This window comes from Centruroides vittatus, unplaced genomic scaffold (assembly GCF_030686945.1).
Source record: "Centruroides vittatus isolate TY-2023 unplaced genomic scaffold, ASM3068694v2 contig_4, whole genome shotgun sequence".
Lineage (NCBI taxonomy): Eukaryota > Metazoa > Arthropoda > Arachnida > Scorpiones > Buthidae > Centruroides > Centruroides vittatus.
In genome coordinates, this window is record NW_027122214.1 from 2,583,868 (window position 1) to 2,600,654 (window position 16,787).

General features: G+C 29.2%; 1 protein-coding gene across 1 annotated transcript in view; it reads left to right on the forward strand.

Moving 5' to 3' along the window:
• Positions 1–15,350: 15,350 nt before the first annotated feature.
• Positions 15,351–16,787, forward strand: part of LOC136976272 (protein dachsous-like) — a 101,249-nt gene continuing 99,812 nt past the window's right edge. Inside the window, 1 exon segment of the mRNA XM_067271498.1 lies at positions 15,351–15,692. The gene's annotated coding sequence lies outside the window, so the exon portion shown is untranslated.

Here is a 16,787-nt window from a genome sequence, read left to right on the forward strand (position 1 = left end):
GAATTAAATAGTTTTTTTTTGCAAATATGAGTGTTTAGGCCGCCTAAACACACATATTACGCGTTTTCCAAGAAATATAGGGCCTAATTTAGGCCCTATATTTCTTAGAAAACGATTTATATGAACCAACATCGCGTAACCGTAACCATTTGTGAATGTTGAAGTTTTTATAAAATTCTACGTGAAATGCCGTTAATTAATTATGCGATAATTTAAATTAAAGACTATTAAAATAGAAATTTAAGAAATTATATAAAAAGCTATTTGTATAAAGGCTAGCTATTCTAATCGTTTTTAAATGTTGAGCCTAGGATAGAATTTTGCAAGCATGATGGATGCTCCCTAAAACATCTCTACATTTTTCCAATTTAGAATTAAAACATATATAGTAAATATCATTTAAATATCAAATTTTGATATATTTCATTTAAATACACAGTATTACAATTAAATTTTTAATACAGTTTAAGAAATTCGTTTTAAACGTTAAAAATGCTATACTCGTATGTAGAACAATAGTATAAAAGCTCATCTTGGGACCCGCTTAGAATTGAGTTTTAGATTGTGCACGATATAACGAGCCAATGCATACAATCAGTTGTTATTTGTTTATATACAATAGACTCTTGATAACGTAAATAATTTTGTTGGTGCTTGCTATTTTTTATGTAACTTAGATAATGAAATCTCGATATAGTGAATGATTTAGCTCAGTCCTACGAGAGTTCACTGTATATATTTCAAAATAATCATTTTTTTTAATAAGCATTTGATTATTTAATGTATAAATTACATTGTTTAAAAGTGAATTAAATACCTTTTTACACTAGCTTTTGTTAGATTTTTTTTGATATTGACTACTACTTTTACTTTCCCGGCTGTGATATTACAGAGGAAAAGTATGGCGATCGGTCAAAAAATGACCCCCAAGATTTTTACATTTTTGGACTCAGAGGACCTTGAAACGTCGAGAATTGCAAAAAAGTTGGGGGTTTTTTCTGTACGTAAAGATGTTTGTGTTTGTATGTGTGTAGGGGGCACGATTTTTTCACTTACTTTGACGCTTAATAACTCTTGTGCCTTTTGTCGAAAATTTCTAAAATTTTGCAGGGGAGTTTGTGTATTATGAAGAAATGTTTATGGAAATTTTCAAGAAAATTGGACCATTTATTCGGAAGATATTAAGGGAGTGGGCCATATCTCTCGAACCGATTGTCCGATTTGCCTGTAAATTTGTAGAAACATTTATTCCTAATACGCAAACCTTCCTGCAAAATTCCAGATATTTTTCGACAAAAGGCACAGGAATTATTAAGCTTTAAAGTAAGTGAAAAAAACCCCAACTTTTTTACAAGTAATCACTCGTATTAGTAATTTTATTTACACCTGAAGATTTAAAGGTAATGATAGGAATTGTTAGGAATGAAAACAAATAAGTCCAGCAACGACTTTGCCAGCTTTTTTTTTTTTTTTAACTTTCGCCGTCAAGAAACACAAAATTTTATTGAATTTATTTAAGAATTATTTACCCTTATTACAAAATTTTAAAACTAGACGGCGGTTTATACAATTCCACTTTACCTTAATTATTAATAGGCTAGACTTAATGCGAAATTAATATAACGGAATGCGAAAGGAATTGAAAATACCTTCATAATCAAAGAAAACTATCAAAAGTAGAGTACCTTATTTTTAAAAATATATTATTAAATTAATTATTGTTAACTTCTAAAGTTTCCTAACTAGGCCTGACAGTTTAAAATTAATTATCAACGAGAAAAGAGAAACTTAATATAAGATTAATAACGTTCTGCTCATATTACTCATTTCTTAAAATATTCTATTCAAAAATACCGTTTATTCTTCAATAATTCCATTTAATTTATATGAAAAATAAAGAAGAAAACAGAATAAGTTGTTAATTAATTGAATAAATTATCACGTTTCTAAAGATTTAAATACACATTAACTTATCGACAATTAAGTGCGAACATCATTAAGTTTAACATTTAAATTTAAATATAATGTAATTTTATACGGTGACTTCATCCATTTTTTCCCCCCTCATATTCGCTACTTTTAGTTAATTATTTAATCTTAAAAGTAGTTATATTAGCAGTTTAAGAATATAAAAATGCTTATAGGCCTATTATAAGTGGATTCAGTTATAAAAATATTTGAAAAAATTCTGTGTATTTTTAAAAATATATGCTGTAAATTATAGTATAAAATAATATATAAAAAGAATTCGATGAAGTTATTTTTAATCATTCTTTTATTGTAGTAATAAAATGATAATCCATTATCTTTTCATCAATGAATGTATAAAATAAACATATCCAGTTTTAATTTGTGGCCATCATTCTTGACTACACCTTCTTTTATTTTGAATTTTGTAAACATATTGGTTGGAAGCGTAATAAATCAAGAAGAGAAAAAGATAATGTAGGTGGTCTTCATGTTTACCATTTCTATGGCAATAAATATCAGAAACATTGTTTGATCTGGTTGGGATAACTGACTCAAAACTAACAAAACAATCTGATAAAAGGCTATTTCTGCCTTTTTTTTCCTCTTTTATTTTATTCGAAAAGAAAAAAAAAAAAAAAGAAAAGGTGCTTTGATTGATAGGAAAAAAGGAACAAAATTCGCATTGTTAATCTATAGAATTTCTTTTTAAAAAATTAGGCCTACAGTTTAAAGCATAAAATTCTTATTTAAATTCAATTTTTGTCAATAGAGTGATATGAAATTATATAAATTAAATTAAATCTTTATAAACTGTTTAATTTATTTTTAAATTTAAATTTAGAATTAATATATATATATATATATATATATATAAAAGAGTACAAAAAACTTAATCATTGACGTTGGTTCGATTATTTCCCATAATTAAATTTTCAATTAACTATTTTAAAATTCAAATTATAATTTAGACCGTTTCTTTTTTAAGTTTTAAACACAATCAATTCTTAATTAAGATGATAAAAAGACGAAATTAATTATTAAAAATTAGCAAAAAGTTAACGTGGGATAGAGTAACAATCTTTCCTTCATTAAAATATTACAAATTATTAATACGGGATATATTATTACAATAATCTACAGTTTTAATTAAAATAAATGATGATAGAAAACGTTACGTTCCTTTAAGACTTATTTATTTATTAATATGGTGTACAGTTATGAAAGTTTAAAGGCAATCTAAAAAGTAACTTTTTATTAATTTTAATGCCGTTAATTCTTTTTAATAATGTAAGAGCCTATTATTAAATATATTAATAATTAAAAACATTTAAAAAAAGCCTTTATTCTTTGTTTAAAACTGATGATAATATTATTAAGAAATTGAAGAAAAAAATTCTGATATTAAATATCTTGAAACAAATTACATATTTATTAATATTGTAATGGTATAATAATGTATGTACGACTTAAAATTAAGTCATACAGATCAATTTTCTACCTTAATTTAAATCTTTTCTACTATATATAGGCTATAAGAATGATGATGATTCCACTAAATTAAATTCAAAAAGAAGAAGAAGAAGGAGGAGGAAAAAAAAGCTACTTAAGCATAGTCAAATACTAAGCTAAAGTCTCTTAATTGTAGTGATAGCATTGTTGCTATTAAAGCATCAACATGTTATCCACTACAATTAAAAGAGAAAAATGCCTATAGGCTATTTAATTAAAAAAATTAAACAATCTACTATAACTTAGAGTTTAAGGGTTATTTTAGAAGAAAGAATTTTCGTGTTTCGTTTTTAAAATGATGGTTTTCATTTTTTTTTAGATGGTTATCTCTTTGCTCTTATAGATAACTATCTTCTTATGATAAGCTGTACGAAATTATATAGGAACTCCGAGAATAAAAATATAATAAATTTTTTTTTTATTTTTTGAAGGGCGCATAAATTAATCTTAGATTACAAATGGTGTATTCTCGAGGTTGGAAAATTTTTCTGGAAATGAGAAGATTTTTAAAGAGACGAGGCGTTTAAAAAGTGAAGGAGAAATTTAAAAATAAAAATAATAAACGTGCCAGTTGTAAATCGAAGAGCGAATTTTCTACAGAAAATCGTTTATTAAAGTTGTTTTGACAGAAACTAAATAACGTGGAATTTATCATCAATAGAGAAGTATTTGGAAACAAAAAATTGAACAATCTACCATTTGTGAGGTGTTTTTCTTCCATTTGGAGGAATGCCTCGGGCATGGCCCATTCTCAGCGAATTTTCTGAGGCTTCTCAATAGACGGCGCTCCAATCTGCCCACCGATGCTACAAGTCATGTCCGTATAAATCATGGATGTCAGTAAACATACACTTATTAACTGGTCGCTACCAAAAAAACTGGTTTCTTCCAGACTAGTTCCACTTTCCTTTTCTCGTTCGTTTAGGTCGCCATCTTCTTGGCTGGAATCTTAAGTGAAAAATCATTTATTCCATAATAATATCTTCTATATTAAGTCTATTATAACGTATTATTTTTCAAACTTTAATTCTTTAATTTTATCAACGATATAAACGAATAAAAGCCCCCTAGTAAAATTTAACATTTTTAGGTCGTCAAAATGGAACAGTTGTTGTTGTTGATGTCGATTTAATTTGGAATCATTTCTTAAAAATTGCAAATGTCGTTTGTAATTCGTTTCTTCGGATGTCGACGTCGTAATCGAATGCATTAAAATTCATTTAAAACTTTATTTATTTATTTTAATTCTATTCAAAAAGAAAGCATAAAAGGCAAAATTTGAAGAACGACAATAATGAAAGATACGCTATTCTGTATTGTTGAAGGCAATTCAATTAAAATTTTCCAGATACTCCTTTGTATACCTAACCCTCCTGGTTTTTCTTTTCGGTACATTTTAGTTAATAACAACTTATAGAAAAGTAGGCAAAGTGGCTTTTTACATTCCATTACTTTAACCTATTCTCGTTTTGAACATCACAACTTATTTACCTTCTTCTTCTTTAGGCTACTTCCGTCATTGTGTAATTAAAAAAAGAAAGGTTTAAAATTCATTCTGTAGACTCCATTTTGTTCAAATTAGTTTTTCAGAAACTGTGAATAAATTTTTTAGGAATTTATTCTTCGGAGTTTAAAGAATTCCGTTTTGAAATTTATAGGAATAAAAACGAGCAGTAAAATCTTTTACATTCCAATAAACGAATAAAAACAATCTTTATTGCTCTTTCGAAAGAAGCCAAGCAATAAACAGGTTCGACACTCTTCGTGTATTAAATAGAACTGTGAAAGTATATTTAAAAAGAATTCATTTCCTTTGAAAATCAATATAAAGTTTTTAATAAATAGAAATTTGTTACTTTATTCCGTGAAATTTTAAATTTATGGATCGAAAAAGAAGTATAAAAGTATGAAATTGTCGGTTAGAACATTGCCCGGCTACTAAAGAATCCGGTTGTAACAGTAACAAAGTTTAACGGGAATAACTTTCATAAAATTGAAAATATTCCGTAAATAGGCAAGGAAACAATTGTAATTCTCTAAATTAAAGTAGGAGAAGTGAAATTTTTAAGAGGAAAAAAATAAAAAATGTTAAATCGAATAAACTTTTTTGGAATCGTTCAAAAAAAGTATTTTTCCCGTAAACATAAAATTTTACAGACTGGCGTTAAGAAATAAATCAAGGAAAAGATAAGATAATACTTGTATTTGCTTTATAGAATTTATTCCTCTATTATTTAAAAGGGCAAATTTTTGCTAAAAATATCTCGAAACGAAACAATTAGTTTTCTTTCTGTAAAGAAGAGCCAAAACGAGTTCACGCCTTTCGTGTAAGCGAGTAAAAGATGGATGTTGTCTGAAAAATAGTACCCAACTCTCAGCCAGATTCTTATCGTTTCAAGTCGTGATGCTGCATCGTTGCTTTCTATCGTCACTTCCTCATTCGTTTGTATTTTCAACTTTTTGATACGCTCCGATGCTTTAATGCTCCTATGCAATCACCATCGTCCCCAATGGCAATTACAGATTCCAATATCTTCTCTTTCGCACACAGACCCGTAGATGGCTTTAAGCACCTACGGACAGAATAGACCTGTAAAAGCCAACAATAATTCTTTTTTAAGAAAAATTTTCAAAGCATTTCGAGTGATTTAAGAGACGGATTCTCGTTTTATTATTGTAAAAATGTTCAAAGTCGTAAAAGATTTGAATTCTACAGCATATTCGACATTCTCCATACAGGTCCATTTTTTTCTTTTTTAAGCTATAAGAAAGTAAAGGATATAATTGAAGATAATTTCTTTTCGAAAAAGAAAATATATAAAAGGGAATTCCAGTGTAAATATTAAAGTTTTATATTATTTATCATTAAAAATTATTCAAGATTCGACAAAATAATAATAATACAGGTAGTAAAATTGTATTTAAAAAGTATATTTTTCGGGACAAAAATATTAATTTATTACAATTAAATCTTTGTTAAAATACACTAAAAGTTAAATTTTTTTTTTAGGTATTTAAATGGTAATAAAATTAAATTCGACCTATATTAAAATATTATTCTACAGATAACGAGGTTCGTAAAATTAATGGAAACCGGTATAATTTGTCTATCATTCGGTATATATTTTAATTTAGTTTTTCATGTTTTATAAAATTAATTAAGGTTTTTAAAGATTAACCAAATCGAAATAGAATAGAAACACGCTTAACTCGAAACTTATAATTTGCCATTAATTTAAATAGTAATTTTCCCTAGTAGAGTGTCGTCTAATCGAGTAAACCAACATTGTTAACCTTTATGACATCGGAAATGGAATTATATTCTTTTTCTTTTGTCAGTCACTGAAAATTCTTATTCTACTTTGTTTTTCCTCTAACCTAATTTTATCTAAATTGAGAATTTCTCACGAAAACATAAAATTGTTAACTTATGACCGCTTACTTGTTGAACCAAATTATCATTAATTGCAATAACATTTATTATAAATTCTTGATAAATACAATTACCTGAAGGGTTTTTAATATATATTCTTTTAGAAAAGAAACAATTTCAGGCAGGTTTTTTTTCCTTTGGAAAAATTTAGGTAATTCCTTAAAACTAGAAGAAAATAAAAAAAAAACAACAGAAATGTATTATAAAGGAAATGGATTATAAAAAAGAATTATAAAGGAAATGGTATTATTTCCCGTTGGAAATAATAGTTTTCGTCTAGTTTTAACCAATTCGCAACCATTTACTAGAGTGGACGTGGTAAAGGAGGTTATTGTGAGTTTTACTTGCCTCACGTCAGTTCTGTCACTTGAGGCAAAGTCACTCACCTCATATGGAAGGTGGAGAACGGTAAAGAATACCAAAAGTCGAACTAAACTTTCTCTAAATGACTGGAAAGGAAATGATCCGTAGTAGATGAGAAAGAAAATTGAAGTGGTAAAAGTCTTTAGTTTTTCTTCAGTTCGTTCGGCCAGCTTGATACAATGAAGAGTATTATTCCGAGAAATGATACGATTGTTTAATTGCATTTTGTCTATTATCTTTTAATTAAAAAAAAAAAAGAAATTTTCGAGAGAATAATGAAAAAATCTTAAAAAGAGATATTAAAAAATAAAAATAAGAGTGAAACTTTTATGTGAAAAGTCTCGTATTTAGTTTTTCTTGTGTTGAAAAAAATGACTTTTTAAAAAGAGAACACAATTTTAGTTTTAAAGAAGTATGTTGCCTGGAATTATAGGAATTTAAAAAAGATGGGATGTAAGTTACTTATTTTTTGAAGATAATGAAAGAAAAGAAAGAAAGAAATAAGAAAAGTGTACGGTGAGTATCAAGAGATGTTAGTGTTTTACTCGAGTTTTAAAATTCTTATAAATATTTATTAGAAATTAGTAATTTTAATTATAAAAAATATAATAAATATTTATTTTTAAAGCTCTAATATGATATTAATTTAATAAAATGTAATATGTAATCAGACTAAATAAAGTTGCTCTGGTTTTTGAACTCTTAAGGGCATGCTTCATTTGCATATCTCTATCTAAATCTTTGAATAATGAACAATTGTGTCGAAACTTAGTCTGTAAATTAGCAAGTAAAAATAGATTATCATTTAATATTTCACCTATAGATAATATCTTAAAATTTTCACACTTGGCATGCGAATAAAGAAGAGCTTAAATTTACATTTTCTCGTTTGTAAGATAAGAATGCATTTAAATCTTATCTTTTTACAACCGGCTTCACAATTAATCTGTTTTAACAATTGAAAAACGCAGCTTATCTAATTGAAAACTGCTTCTTAATGAATTACTATTTTTAGTTATAGTATATCATCGAAAAATTCTAAATTATTTTAATGTAATACTTTTTTATTCGAATAAAGTACGATTACTTTTTCATGGTGAAGAACTCGTTGATGAAAAAGTTTATTTTACGTCGCATTATTGAGATTCAAGCTGATTTATTATGCCATTAGGAACTAAAGACACTAAGTTATTTATATATTTGAAATAAATTATATGCGGATAGATATAAATTAAAAAAATACGACATATTCTAAGAAATTTTACTAAACAGGAATTTAAAAAAATAAAAAGCTGTAAAATTTTTATTATAAGTCCTTAGAAGAAACTCGTTTTATTCTACTGTAATGATAGTTTTTTTCAATGATGATATATGATTTTGATGCAGGTTATGGACAAATGTTTATACTGAATGTTTCTAATTCCGTCAAGCGACAGCATTTAGATCCAAATAAGTAAACATTCGTGATTTTTCATAGATGCTTCTGGACAGTTATTTGCTTCCCGTGTTAGCTAATATCGTTGTAAATAAGGCTATCCCATTATGGGCAAAATTCAATGACAATGCAAAAATTGGGTCGATTATTTTTAACGTCTTTATAGTGATATTACGATTTATAGAATAAAGTATGCTAGGAGTTATTGCTTATATGGAAAAGTTTTGAAAGAGTTAAAGGTATGTGTTTTATCCATATTTCTATAGTCTATATTAATCTATTGTTTTCTCCATTATGATTTAAATGTGAATTATTTGATTAATATAAAGTATCAAATACTCTTATTGATTGCCATCAATCAACACCTACGAATTCTTAATACCTCTGACATCGTTCACATCCTTCTTGCGAAAGGTCATGGCACTGAAATGCCTGAAAGTTATCACTTGTCCCCAAACGTTCAGTATACATCAGAGATGTAATCATTTTTCATTTAAATACTAAAATTCTAAAATTGGAATCTTAATTTCTATCTTTTGAAGTCTCGAGAAACAAATTATCAAAATGCTGAGCTGAAAATATACGCTGAAAATAATACAGAAGCTAAGTTAATTCTTAATTTTTAAAGAGCGATAAACTACAATTAGAAAAAAAAAAAAAAACTCGTTTGAGGTAGGATTATATATTTCCAGTTGTGTATATGATACTTTTGTTTATAACGTAGTTTTAATCCGTATTTTCTAACGTAAAAATTGTCTCGTATAAAAATGCAAGTCAGTGATAATCTTTTGTTAAGAATTCCAAAGTATCCATAACTCGTCTTTGTTACTAAATTAATCTAGCATTTAAATTATTTACGAAATATGAATACTGTCAGAGTCATATAACTTTTACATTGTGTTTTCTAAGGCCCACTTTTATTCTCTCTCTCCATAATATACATCTATAGCGTAAGACTAATAGTCCCTTATCCAATAGCGAGTTGAGGCGAAGTGCCACTCTACCATTTCATTTTCACCAACCAGTTTTTGTTGTTCAAATTAAATCCAAGTTCTCCGTTTTTATTATTATTTTTTTCAATAATAGAGAAATAAAATTTTCCGAATTCTTTCGCATAAAATTTAAACTTAATGAAAAAAATATAGTTTCATTCGTAAAGTCTTTATCTTATACGTTAAATTGCTCAAAAAAGCATCCAATATTTAATGAATTTAGGCTATCCAAGAATCATTAGAAATCAGTACTCGAGAAGATTGAATAGAAGATTTAAATAATAGAGTTAAAAATAATTTCGTAGTATTCGAAAAATTGAAAAATAGTTTTGCAATTACTTGGTGCCACACCCATAATTTTTTCTGTAATTGTTTCGAAATTAATTGTCTGTAGTCATATATGGAGAACAAACGGTAGCAAATTTAGAGGCCACTCTATGATTAAGTTAAATCGGGTGATTTATTGTTCCTTAATAAGATAATCCATATTTGATTATTATTTTAAATAATTCAAAAAGCTCACAAGAGTTTGTTTAATAAAAAAAAGTGTAGGCTTATTATTTATACAGTAAGTTTAGTTAATTGAAAAGTAAAGAAAAATAACAGAAGCGAGCCCACGTGAATAATTTTAAAAAGTTCGGTCAACAAGGACATTACAAACTTCAATCATTATTTAGCGGTTAGTAATGCAAAATGCTGTCAAATGTTCATTAAATCTTAGCATGTCGAATATTTTTAAACTTAAATTTGTGTATAACGTAATAAAATAATTGGAAATTGTTCGCATCTTTCATTTCTCCTAGGTTCTGTCCTATGTTGGTCATGTGGAAATCTAACTTTCTTAGAAAAACCTGTTATAGTTGGACACGTCATGCATAATATCACCGATAGTAATATTCATTATTTATCTTTACTTATTACGCATTGTAAATATGTTTTGCTTATATAAAAGTCAGTTAATTTTATTACCAAATTTTCCGGTTTCTTTGCCAATTATGAACTCATTATTTCCGTAATTCTAAATACAAACAGAGCAAATTAAGTTATCGATATCCCAATTAATTTTCGGAAGTAATTTTAAAAGTAACCTATGTGAATTTTTAGTTTTGGAATAATTATTTGAGTTAATTTACTCTTCTCGAGTTGGTTTTGCGAGAGAATCTATTAAAAAAATTTGCGTTAATGTAATTATTAAATATATAAATTTTAAAAAAATCTTTAAACTGATCTACTTTAAACATTTATTTCGGTAGTAATTTTTACAATGGAGACAACACAGGTGTTTGAACAATGCACAGTTCACACACCTGCATTCATTCTTGTTTTTCTCCTGTGTTTCTTCGACAAACAAGCATTTGTCTCAATCAATCAGTAATTATCATTGTCCTAATCGTTTTTCAATAATCACTCTCTTTAATCAACCTAAATAGGTTATTTATTGTAAAAAAAGAGAGGATAATTTCCTTGAACAGGATCAATTCCTCATAGGAAGAGCTTTTCGTGCGCGTAGGAGTTTACGGTGCGTCAGATCGATCATCTATTAAAAAATAATTAGAATGAAAGCTATACTGGACACCTGCCTGTTTGTGAAATTTATTGGTGAGCATTCGGCCTTTTTATGCAAATGATAAAACTTGTATTTGATGTGCTAGATACATAATAATTCAGTCATGTGATTTTTACATTCATCCAGCCTTGAGTCGGAAGACTGCATGGCTCTACCCATTCTCAACCTTGGCTCCGCTCCAGTTGATGTAAACAAGAAAAGTTTTCTCATTCAATATCTGTATCATCTCGTACTTCGAGAAACTATGATAAACACATTTCTAGAGGCTCGTAACAGGTAGGCTTATGTTAAATTCTCAGCAAAATAGATATCGCTCGACCAACAATGCTCAAACAGAACAGGTTCGGTTTAAACGGGAATAAATTAGTGGATGTTAGATCATTACTTCGGAGTTGCTCTATGACCATAGGCAAACAAAACCACATTTTAACCCGACATAGGATTCGACTAGTCCTACATCTTAGTGGGAGGGCTCTGTGTCCCTTGGGGCAAGTTGGTCGAATTCGGGACAAACTAACTTCCTGTATACAAATCCCTAGACGCTTAATTTATAATCTAGCCGTAACATGGCGCTCCACTCGTCTGTAATTACTGAGTTCAATGACATTCCACTGCACCTGCTATCCCGACCCAGTTTAGAATTTAACCCCCTTTGCTTCTTAGGGTCAGTTGGACAACCAAACAACACCAGAAAGCAATATTTATCTTTTTGAAATCATCTTAAGTATATAGTTACTTGAAAGAAACGAGGCAAGGAACTAGACAAGACTACTTATTGATTACTTAGAGATTTCTCAGACCTGAATGGGGTTTCACTGCTTTACATGATGAATCATGCAGGAGAAGCGCACATCAGGACCGTTTCTTGAATACGGAATTGTTACACATTGTATTTACAAATCTTTCTTTTAAGATCGAAGCAGTCCACTGTACGTTGACAAATCTTCTATCAGAGATCTTCAAAAGATACTATTGAGCAAGATTCAAAAGTGGAAATTTCTAAACTTTCTCAATTTATTGACTTTTAAAAATATTAAAGCATTATTTAAATGCACGTTGATTACATTTACAGATTTATAACATTATCTTGCAAATGCTAACAATAGAATTAAAAAACAACGATGATTATCTCTGCACTCGAGCGAGATTTCCCACCAAATCCATCATAATTGCAATTCCGCTTGTATCCTATTTTCATTTTGCACTGTTGATGCAGGTTAGAACTAGGTTGAAATTAAAAAGGTGTTAAATATATTGTTTTAATCCATTCAATTTATTATTATTTTTAGAAAAAACAGAATTTATTCGAACCCATTCTTTGAGTTTATGAAGATTTAAAGTAAAAGCACGTCTCAGCATTCGAAAATGACAAACTACAAGCTATTCAATTCACTGGTTTCGATAAACTGTTCGGAATTTATATTTTATTTTCATATTCAGCTGTATTTTTCACTTGAAATTTTAATTTTATTTACTTTGATATTAATTTGAATAGAATGAGAAGTATAGAAGTAGTTCATATATAATGACATAGTCATTAAATATTTTCCTTTTCTCTATTATGAACAAGAAAGATTTATTAATTAAAAAAGATAAAATTGCATCTTTATAGTCAAGGCAAGCAAATACTTTAATCAATAGAAATGGTTATGTAAATAATTCTCGTACTACAGTTAAATATTTTATGAGCAGAAAACCTTCATAAAGAAAAGTTAAAAAAATACTTGGCAATAGTTCATGTTGTAAATTAATACAAAAATACAAGCAAGGTGAATAAGAAATTTTTCTACTCATTAGATTTTTCTGTTTACATTAAATTGAACTTCTATCATTTTGTTTTTGTTTAAGGCTGTGAGCTGTGTTGTTTGTAAAACAAGACCCATGTATTAAGCTTTCATAGTCATTTATTTTAATGCAGGGTTCTAGCGATAAAGTATTGGTGGAGTTCAAATGTCCCAAACAAAGAAAAGAGTAATGTTAGTCATAGAATGGGAGGGAGTTAGTAAAACATTTATTCCTCGAATGGCCTACAAACCATTTTGCATGAACGCCCCTTCGTTTACAAATCTTCACTCCATATTTTTGATACTGATATTCGCGAGTATATTTCATTTAGATAAAGTCTGGCGCTTAAAATAATGAAAATAGAAAAGAAAGTATCAGTTTTAATTATTTTTAATGCAAACATTTCTATTATAAAATATATGATAATAATTTAAACTTTACTTTTATTTAATATTTCGTAAATTGACTGACTCAGAAGCGGGAAGTTTCGATTTGGGTTCTTACAGGTTAAATATGACCGTAATGAGCATATTATCATCATCATCATCGACAAAAATAGACCTTTTCTTTTATTTATTCCAACAAATTTTCGAGCATATTATTAAAATAGTAATTAAACTTTATTATTTTCTAAGGATAAAACACAAATTTAATTTTTATAAATGTTATGAAAAAATGTTTGAGATAAAAAAAAAACAAGTTAAAAATTCTCTTCTGCACACGCGAATGTCTTTTTATTGTCATCCTTTGAACAGAAATCAAAAGAAAAAAACAAGTAATTTAATGTTTCTCGGATCTATTAAAACTAAAGATAATTAGTGTCACTGTGCAAATCATTGATTGCTGTTTACAATATATATTAACCTACAGCGAATACAATTAAATATGGGTATGAGAATTACAAATGTTGTTCATCCAAGACGAGATCGATTAATGATGTTCGGAAGACAGAGAACCATCTGAATACCATTATTCTTCCCTCTTCTAATGTCATCGAATTTAAAAACAAATGACAATTAGAGGTGAGTTTTTAATGGGTCGTAGGAGACGTCGAGTCTACAGAAGACTGCATTGAGGTCAGTAGTATCGGGAGTAAGGATGGTATCCTTCAAAGGGCCATTTCCTGACGCCAATGCTGTCCCTTATCTTTTAACCTTGACTGTTTGCGTGTGACTGGGTGACATAACACAGCTCTTGTTTCAACAGAATAAAGTCGCACACATACGCACACACACACCTGCTACAAGTATATATACCATTGTTTTAAGTAAGTACAGGAAAATATTCCTTTTTATGAAATTCTTTAAATAACTTTGCGGTATTCAAAGAAGTCGCGGAATCAGATTTGATTGAAATCTAGAGTTTTAACAATAATTTATGTTTTTACTTTATTATAAGTAGTTAAAGAAACTGTACATTAAATATACTTTAGACAATGAACAGTCTAAATGCTAAATGTGATAAAACAGATTACTTTAAAAGTATTTTTTTCTTAATTTTATATATATATATATATAATTTCATTGTTTTATGATAATGACGTTATAAGAAAAATAAAAATAAAAAATAAAAAAAACGCAATAACTTCGAAAACAAATTAAATACATGTTATTTATGAATATGTAATATTTAAAAATAATTATATGCTTGATTCTACTATTTTTTTTTTAACTTAGAAATAATGTTTTTGATATAAATAATACATCTCTTTGAAGTTGACATTTTAATTTCAAACAATACTATTAGAATATATATAACAATAATATTATTATATGGAGACAAGCCACAGTATTGTACTTGTACTGTGTAGAGCGAAATATCAATATATATATGATATACACACAGATGTTTTTAAAGTTTACATCGCTTGAAATTATTTTGTTTTATAACATATGTAGAAGAGTTCAATTTTTTTTAAAAGAGAATATGAAATCAATAAGATGAGTTTTTAATGTACTGTCGTAGTTTATGATTATTTTCTCTCCATGTAAATTTAATGGGAGAAAAAACCGCTTTAAATTAATTTTCTTATGTGTATGAGTTTCGGTTGAGACTTTCACAAAACAGCAGAAGAAACGAGTGAAAGAACTAAACCGCCAACATCCCTGACATTCGTCCACGTCGAACACCCAATCGCATTTCTACGCATGCTCTCTGTGGTTTTAATCATGTGACTGTTACATATCAGTGACCCCTACCGGCGTCCGAAGTAAATATCGGCACGCAGTCAGGCAGGTTTCTCGACCGGTGATTGGCCAAATTCTGAAAGAGCTCCGTCGGGGAGAGATGGGATTCGATACGTGTTTTTCAGACTATTTTGTCTGAAATAAGCGACAATTTACACCGAACTTCCACGTATGTAATCCTAGTGAATTGTGTAATTTTTCTAGAACAGTGAAAAACGATGTAGTTTATACGTATGTAGTATAAAGTTTGGTAGTAGGTCGAGAATCCCTGTGGCTCTCTGGAGTATCGGCATTCTCTGGTTTACTCGGGAGTTGTGCTTCGTGCGAGTTGTTCGCGAACTCGAGGTGAGCCTTGAGTTGTGAATGATCGGGATAAGTGGAATGGAAATATAACTCGATGCCATGGATTGTGTATTTCGTAAACGAACGCGGAAACAATAAATTAAATAAGGTAAGTGAGAAATAGAGTTTGATATATATTTATGTGAGTGTCTGAGGGGCGATCTGCAGAAGCTACACGACCCGTCCCGTCTACTTGTTGAATGCTTCTCGCTGTCTGCAAAAATGTTCGACTTTGCTTACATATATCGAGAAGCGCGCTGTTTACAGTAAATGATTTTTCTTAAGCCCGTAAATAAGTCGTAAAGAACTTAACCGAGTAGGAACTGTAAGGAAAGATTTGCCTGCAACTTTACCAAATATCCATTCTCGTGGATATATTTACCATTAATATTCTTTGCATCAGTTTTTGGAACGATGGTTCGTAAGATTCGTTGCCATCATCACCCAGCAGGGAGGCCTGGGTAAGACAAGGAGTGAGTTTTGCTTGCTCGTGCTGACAAGAGAAAATTGATAACTTAATCCTAAGATCATACGCGATAGAAGAAACACGGCGTGTGTATTCTTATCGTCCTATAATTAAATTGCGGTTCGGTTTGCAAATTCGAACGGATGTTGTACGCATGCGCAAAGCCAACTTAAACTTCAGATGTTGATGGAAACGGCATGTGCTCCACCGAGAGATTGCCCAGTGGCACCTCCCGCGTGCGACTACTGCTCCGGATTAAAAAAATGCACCATCGAATCTGTCAGCGGCGGAAAGGATGTGCGACGAATCATCCCTTATAATATATTAAACGACCGTCACCAAGCCTTTAATTCGATACTTGGATATTTTTCTGTTTAAGGAGTATTATCGAAGACAATCGAACAATTTAGCGCATAAATAAAAATGCAACAGACGAAATATAAGCCCATGTGTTCGACTTTTTATCTCGATGCCTTAACAATTCGGGGTTAATGGAAAGAACTGTCCATCTTGCTGTACGAATTCGTTTCTGGCAAACTCGTAGCACCGGCCTTTTGTGGTTTATGTGACATTTTTATAGACGTTAATCTTCGGAGACCGGTCGAAAAAGAAACAGGTGCTACATAGCCCTATATCGACGACAGAAAATCTATCTCAATACTCAACAGGAAAAAAAGAGTAATAACGAAGGAAAATTTAGTAAATTCTTCATGTTTGGATGCCATTTATTTCTGCGAG